Raw genomic sequence first — 8,483 nt, 5'->3', positions numbered from 1 at the left:
CATGGCATTGTTTCAGGGGATAAAAGCAAACACATGGTACAGTTTTGGCTGTCTATCTGATGTTGCCCTTTCCTTCTTAGTAAGTGTACATATATGGATATGAGGTGGAGATCTTACTAGTTTCCAAGTCCTCATCCCGATGCTGAATCCGTAGCGGTAAGTTTGAACTATATCAAAAGATCGTTGCAATTCTAAGTCCCTTTCTTTATTTCAACTGCTTTTAGACGGTATTTTGACTAGGTTGAAATCAAACATATTAATTTTATATAATGTTATATTTTTACATCATTTCCTTCAAGGGTTATAGAGAAATGCCACTGAATGCAGTTAGATTTGTATGTGTGTTTGTGAGTCTGTATTTTAATGATGCATGTTCTTGCGTGTCTTATACAGTGAATATCTTATATTTGTCTGATGTTTATTTTTTCCAAAATGTAAATATTGAAAAGTTTGATCGCTTTTATATTTACTGTACAACCACTTCAGTGGCCTACATGGTTATAGCATCCGCCTCGGATGTAGGAGGTCGCGGGTTCGAACCTCTGCCGAGTCATACATTATATATATATATATATATATATATATATATATATATATATATATATATATATATATATATATATATATATATATATATTCGTGGCTTTCTACAAAGTTCCTTCTCGGAGTGATACAGCATGTAAAGGAAGAAATCACCTTACATACTATAGTTACACTAGACCTTTATGGACCTATTTGCCCAATTTCGGGAAATAAAACTTCTTAGGTGAGCTGATACTTGAGGAAAGAAATTAGGTAAATTATTTTAATGATAATCCTTCTCATTAGAACTGTTGATGTGCCAAACGCCAGGAAACGATGAGAATACAAATTTATGTTGGGAGGCCACCTCTTCTGACCACAAAAAGTGGTCATTCAAGAACGGCCGTCTCTCACAACAGATCTGCGCAGGAGGCACGGTCCCAATTCAGCTGGGTATAAAAAAGAATACTTATAATTACTGTACATATAGATCACAACATATGAGAAGCAAAGTTAAGAATACTACTATATTGATTTATCTTGCCTATAAATTGCTGTTAGCTATCATAACACTTACATACTAAATTTATTTCGAGCCTAAGCCAAAAACCCAAATCTAAGTCATCCACGACATAGATACTACACGGACCAAAGCGATAAACAAAAGTATGTTAGAAATATTACATATTAAGACATGCCCTGAGATGAATACATGACAAGTCTGTGACTGCGGTACTTTCGGTATTGTGTGCAATTTTAATAACAATAACATCGAAAAGCAACAAAGCAACAAAAAATACGAACCATTACAAAACTATACAATTAACTGATCCCGAAAATGCAAATAGATGATTATAAGAAAACGAAGCAAATCCCATTCACAATTATCTTTTCGTATTGTGAAGAGTTATCTACATCTATATTGTAACTCTTGGCACATGACTGTATCTATATTATATGTAATTTTTATTCATGACTAAATTGTAATGACCATCTGAGGTCAAGATATTAGCTGATTTTTGTACACGGACATATAATTCTAGCAATAAAAGGTCACCAGTCCTAACAGGTCTTAATGTTTGAAATTCAAATGGGTTTTAGATGGAAGAGTACGCATACTTACTGTACATATATTTACTTGTTTTTCGTGTGTTGTTATAATGTGACATGCATTCATCTACTGTTTTTATATAGCAGTAAACATATATCTGTCATAAACATTTTCAGCTTTATGTGATGTTGACGTGTAGTCTTTTAGAATCGAAATCACAAAGTTAGCCATTATTTATCATGCCCATAATTAGTGAAGTCCATTATCATAACTCTTACACAATGCATATATTTACAGCCAAAGCCAAACTCTATGTCTTCCACGATGTATAGAACAAATGGATCAACTCGATAAGCAAAACGATACAGATGATGCCTGAAGCTAAGCAGATTTCAAGATCTCCAACTGCGTCACTTTCAGCTTTGCGTCAATGTTTTAATAACAGAGTAGACGACAAACCCCTAGTATCAACTGTTCAACATTAATTATTTCCTACCACTGTTAATGTGTACTTCTGGCCAATAAACGGAACAACCTGATAAAGAGAAGGATTTAAAGATTTACAAATGTACGAGATGCGCAAAGATAAACAGATGGCGAGACCTTGGACTATAACATTGTAAGCGAGTTTTAATAACAGCAACATCGATAAAGCAAGAACGAATACGAACCTTTACAATAATTATAGAATAAGCTCATATTAAACTCTTGACCTCGCGCTCCAGCTTCCAATGAACTAATCAGATATCCAGTTTACCGCGGAGAAATCAAATTTTCAGTTATGTGGGAATCATCAGATGATGTCACCTAGGATTTAAGTGTTTGCGAAGCTGGGTGAATGTGAGAGGGAAACGTACGTAGTTTGCATATTCAAAGCTGAAATTTCCGGTCCAATATTTTTTTATGAAATTTCCGATACTTATTTAAAGGTTCTTCATTAACGTTTTTATAATAAAGTAGACGCTAATTTTAAGGAAATAGATTTGCTAACGACTAGGCAGATGATTTTCTGAGAGGTCCATGGATCTATCGCAGAGTCTAGGTAACCACGACTCAGCATTCATAAAGAATCATCCTCAGGATCAGAATAGTGTGTGCATATATTTATTTATATTTATTTCATAAAATAAAGACATTGATACATTGGTTTATAACTGAATCTCACAATGATGGGATAAGATCGTCATTTTCTTCCTGTAGAGAGACTCTTTGTGTTCATAATTTAGAAGCATATGTTTCAGAATATGACTGGTCTTCACGTTGACTAAGTTCACGAAACATCCTCCTAAATTCGAGAGTTTACGTAGTCTCTCTCATGCTGCTATTGGCAGTGTTGCTAGTTTGTTAGCGGTCGAGATAAAAAAAAAATGAGTAGGTAACTATCGGAAACCGCTGCGCATTATCGCAACCATGTAACTGATTACAGGCATAGTAGAGACTTTGTTCGTTTTATTGTTGTTAATCTAATGATGAATTACAAATTAACATGAACAAGCATACTATATTTAACTGCTCTAGTTCAGGGATAGTATGCTATCGTCCTGCTTAAAATTCAAGGCAATAAAACAAAGGAAGACAAAATATTAGCGATTGTGGAGATTGGTTTCTTAAGACGCAGACGACCACAATGACACTGACACTTTTTCTAAACAATTAGAAGCTCAGGCATGAAGCTACACAGTGCTAAATTTTGAAAAAAATACAGTGGTAGAAATATTTAATGCTTTAAATTTTTTATGGACTAAAGGATTAATTGAAGCTATTTATTTGGAAGAACAATGTAAATAAAGAGAATAAATGCGTTAGTTCGTTGATTTCGCGCTAAAGTCAAAGCAAGGTGAGAAAGATGTCTCAGTATGACATCATCGGCATAGGGCCTGTTTTCACAGATAAACAAACAATGAGAACTTATTAACAGATGAAAGATGTCCAGATATCGTAACTTAGACACTAATATAATTTTTTTCCACTGGAAAGCTAATGTACTGGCTTAATGCAACTAGCATGCACGTCTGAATGATACAAATACTATACACGGACTTCGTTACAAGGATGTTATGCTGAGTGACCAATCAACTACTCTCGGTTAATTACTAATTACTGGTGATAATGCATACTGCTGACTAATGCTTTTGAAAGCAACTCGTGAACTGTATGGACATTTCTCATATTACACCTCCCTAACACTATTTCTTCTAACTATTGAAGTGAAACAAACAAAAAACCCAGATCGCAAACATGTACAGATGAAGTCGTCTGGACGAGTTTGGACGTATATGCCGACTTCTATATTGCGGCCTCAGTCTTTACTTTCAGTTCTAGAGTAAAGACAGAATCAAGCATGCATGTAATATTCAACGACATTTTCATGCGCTATTTTTTAAACATCACTTGGTGTAATAAACCGTTGCTTACAACTCTTGTCACTCTTTTGATTGCATGTCCAGCGTTATTAGAAGGTTTGAATGACATTCGGTTTTATAAAAGCATTTCAATTTGGTTTGTAAATTATGGAGATTAGCGAGAGCCGTAACTCTGTGCATTATAAGGCAAAGATATTTCACAAAAATATATCAGTTATTATGAGCGGAATCAGGAAACATCATAATATCTTTCGATGGTAAAGATGCTTTTAAAGGCGATAAATGGCCTCGAATACGTACTAATGAGAGAGAGAGAGAGAGAGAGAGTAATATCTATAAAACACTCTAAATCAACAACCATTTCAGAACTCAGAACACGTTTTGGATGTCATAGGTGCATGACAAACATATTTTTAAAACACATCGATCACACAAACCAGATACATGTACTTGTAACCTCGATTGCACAATGTCAAGTGTGAAACATGAGATAAAGCTGCTTGTCATACAAGTATTGACGATCGATACTTCTGCTACTACTATGTGACTTCTTGGAAATTTGTGTCGAATCGATTTGTGTAACGTGTACGTATAATGTAGTTTTTGCACACGCCATTATACGTCGCGGTAGCGTATAATGTGTATACTTTGAATGTTTCGTATTTGCAGCACGATACAATTCTGAATTTATCAGTAACCAGCGTCGTGTGCATGGTTGTTATAACGCTAGCCAAAAGAGCACAAAAACTCAGTCAATCAACAAATTTTCGATGCCCTTTTGTTCTTGTATTAGTAATATATTTCTTGTTTTTGTTGTGATAGTTTGCATGTAAGAAGAGGATAGAAATTTACAAGTGATGTCTAAACGGCTGTTGATCGGATTTTTCTTTACTTCTTTCTTAATTTAGTTCTTTTCTGCGCTGACGGGGATAGATTCGATATATCCTATTAACCCATGCTTTCTTGTATTGTCAAATCGGTGTTGGTGTCAACGTGCTGCAAGATTGGACGTCATCTTTGATGTATGTGGTTTGGCGAATTGGGTTTGAAACGTTTCCAGATCTTCTCCCATTTTCAATGTTTTCTCTTCCTTGTGTTCTCTGCGTTCTCTGAATGATACACTGTATCGTCGCTCTCTTAGTAAGAGGGGTGGTTAATTGGATTTGGCTGGCGTTATCTAGAGGATGACCTCCCTTTATGTTATAGGCCGGTGGGAGTGAAAAAGAATAGACTTTCAACAGAGAACTGAGCAAGAATACTGGGAAGAATAAAAGCAATACGAGCCTCTTAGACAAGAAAAAAACAAAACAAATTTAATCAAGCAAATTAAATGTGGCATTCCAATTCAATCTAAATTATGTCAACATAATTTAATATCAGTGTCCAATTTGGATTTATTTCATCATAATAACGGGTGGTGAAAAGAGCGCAATGTCCACGACTGATTTGCATCACCCTCCTTCCCTTGATAGTGTATCAAAGTCTTACTGTTTCTTCAAGCCTTCCTATTCTCTACGCTTCACCCCTTCCTGGACTTCCTAGTCCTTTATTCTGAACTCGTCACTCCTTTTTCTTTGGACTTCCGTATTCGGACTGTCCCGTCTCTCTCCAGAAAGCGGTTCCTTAAAGGACAAAATTGCCCCATAATCTCTGTATGTAACTCTTTCTACACGGACATGAAAGTCCCTCACTTCGATACTCAGAAGCATACTAGCTATCCACACATTGCGTAAATTCTGACTTAGTACGGTAGAAGATTACCATCGCTTTACAGCACAGGTCATAAATTACCACATTAGCGTCTATCGAACATTACCGTATTATTTTACCTATGCTACTACATGTTCGATTACTATTGCATGAAATTCACAAATTCTAACTCACAGCAATCTCTAACTTATAAAATTATTTAAACATTACAAAGTCAAATATAAATAGGTAATTAATCAGTATCGTCCTAACAGAGAGAGGAAATTATTTCATATAACCCAATGAAATCCTATACATATGAAAGTTTGGATCGCATGCAATCCATTCTACCAATGAACTTATAACTGTAAAAGTTAAAGGTAAATTGCATAAAAACTCTAGCGTCAACACATTTCCATGAATTTGAAAAAACGATACATAATATGGAACCTAGGCATAGCAAACACATTTGCATAAAACAAGCAATCAAAAAATAGAAAATTACGTGGCAAATTACAATTGAGTACCTTAATGCTGCTCTCTTTCAGAACTTGTGCGTCCTAGCACTAAACCCTGTCTTTTCTCACAAGACATCGACTTGGTCCCTTTCTTGTTTAACGAGGAAAGCAATATTCTCTTTAGGCTTCCACCGGAGCCAAGCTTCTCCCCTTTCAGAAAATTTCGGACTAAAGAAATTCGATTACGGTCGTCTCTTTAAAGTCTCTTTGCTTCTAAAGTGTACACCTTAATTTATTCTGCCCAATCGTAGGCAGCGGTTATTAAACTTTACCCAAGACAATAATTGCTTCCGTCAGATTTAGAGAGCATAAAATCTCTGAACTACGGGGTATATTAATTTCCCTTTGAAAATGATAATTTGACATGGGTTCCTATCAAGCGGTTATGGTTGGTAGCTCAAATGTTTACATTCTCATGACAGCGTAGCAATTGCCTTGGTCAAATCTCACTCAGTCATAAATTTTAGCCTTTCAAGTTTTAACACTGACACGGGGGGGGGGGGGCGGGTGAAAAGAAGAAAGGTCGAAGTGACCAATTCACAAAGACTTTTCTGGCTTTTATGCGATAAGATTTTAATGCTCAATGCATTCAACTTAAGGTTCAATACAATTCAAAAATTCGACTCTTCACATGCACTATACTCTTTATATCATTTATGTCATTATTGTATTTCATAACTTGACATGAAAGAGAACCCACAATCATTATCTAAAGTGGTGTATTTGTAATACAGGAGAAAGGTGGACAAAAATTTAAATAGCTCCGAGCCCCTAGTCAGCAATGCCGACGGTCTAAGTATATAAATAACTCAAGGTGGAAAGTATAACAATTTAATCAAATATAACAAATGAATTCAATAATTCCCGTCTCAGTTTCTCAGATTCAACTGTTTTAAACTATTATAATCGATGACCTATTAAAATTTACCAAATGTCATCACATAAATTTAACGGTCTCAAGAAAGAGTTTCCTTTCCGATGTTTGACTCGGTTACTCATCTGGCACTCTTTTGGTCGTTTTTGGTACTCCGGTACTCTGGAAATTGTGCTCTCCTGGCACTTCCGGTACTCACATTCACATGCTCCTTCCGGCATAGCACCTGCACCCCAAACCTCTGACGTCACTATGGCATCTTCCACGAGCTCTTTTGCGCCTTTTCCTCGTTCCCGCTCTTTGGGCGCCTAACCTGCACTTCCACCCAGAAAGCTTCTTGTAGAGCATAGAATTAAAAGGGTCGTATAGTCTGATTTCCCTACTCTACTCTAAGGAAAATTCACCACACTCTCAAAGACCATTCATAAGAATAATGGCAAATGAATTACCAGGTCAACTTACGCACTCACATTTAAGTATTCCATCCACGCTTTGTTCAATAATAATTGCGCAATTGTATATTATTAACAAGCTCAAATAGCTACATACACATCCCTAATTGTTAACTTACCGAAATAGTAAATTATCATCATCAATAGCATAGTAAATTATCATCATCAATAGCAATCATATGCATTTTCCGCCCTATGAAGTTATAAAAGACACATACAAATACATAATTCCAAGAATGACTACATGTTCATATGCTGATAAGCAAGTACAGTTCTAACGCAAATCTCTATAAATTCAGTTATGCATCACGATGCAACATAGTAGGAAATGAATCAATGCACTAAGATTTCAGTTAAACAATCTGCTCTAAGTAGCAATGTATCAATTTTACAAATTTATATTTATGATAGTAGTACGAATATTCAGGCGAAGATATGTTACTTTAAAAAGCCTTCGTTCGCAGATCCCAACCTCAATTTCCACGAGAATTTCTTCTCCCCTTTTATAAGTGGCAAGTTAGGCCACTCGGAGTACAATCTAAACTTCATATGATCCTATCAGGCATGGACAAATTTTCCCACAACGGGACACCTGGGGGGTAGCTACTTTATCAATAACGGCGCTATTACCATCATAAGAAAAACTCCTCGTTAGCCAAAACATTTACTTGAAATTTGTCTCAAGGACTTTTGAACAACACAAAATAATGGGCATTGAAATGATGGTGCGATTAACTTAGCTTTATAGGAAAAAGTGTTGTGTGATGTACATAATATTAGCGCTGTGAAGATGTCCTTTTTGTGAACAAGTCTGATTTCGCTCTCATCAGCACCATATACTTCATCGACGATGACGAGATTTGTCGCGGTGGAGTCTTACCTGGTAATAGCCGCCCCCTCCAACCCCAAATCCCCCCCAAACAACAACAAAACCCTGTTCTCGTTGACTTTCCTCAAGCAACAAGTAAGAAGAGTGGCCATTTATTGTAAAACCACATGATGCGCTGTGGAGGA

The sequence above is a fragment of the Sinohyriopsis cumingii genome, chromosome 3, assembly GCF_028554795.1.
Source record: "Sinohyriopsis cumingii isolate HCF-2022 chromosome 3, ASM2855479v2, whole genome shotgun sequence".
Taxonomy (NCBI): domain Eukaryota; kingdom Metazoa; phylum Mollusca; class Bivalvia; order Unionida; family Unionidae; genus Sinohyriopsis; species Sinohyriopsis cumingii.
Note: the sequence above shows the minus strand (reverse complement) of the source record.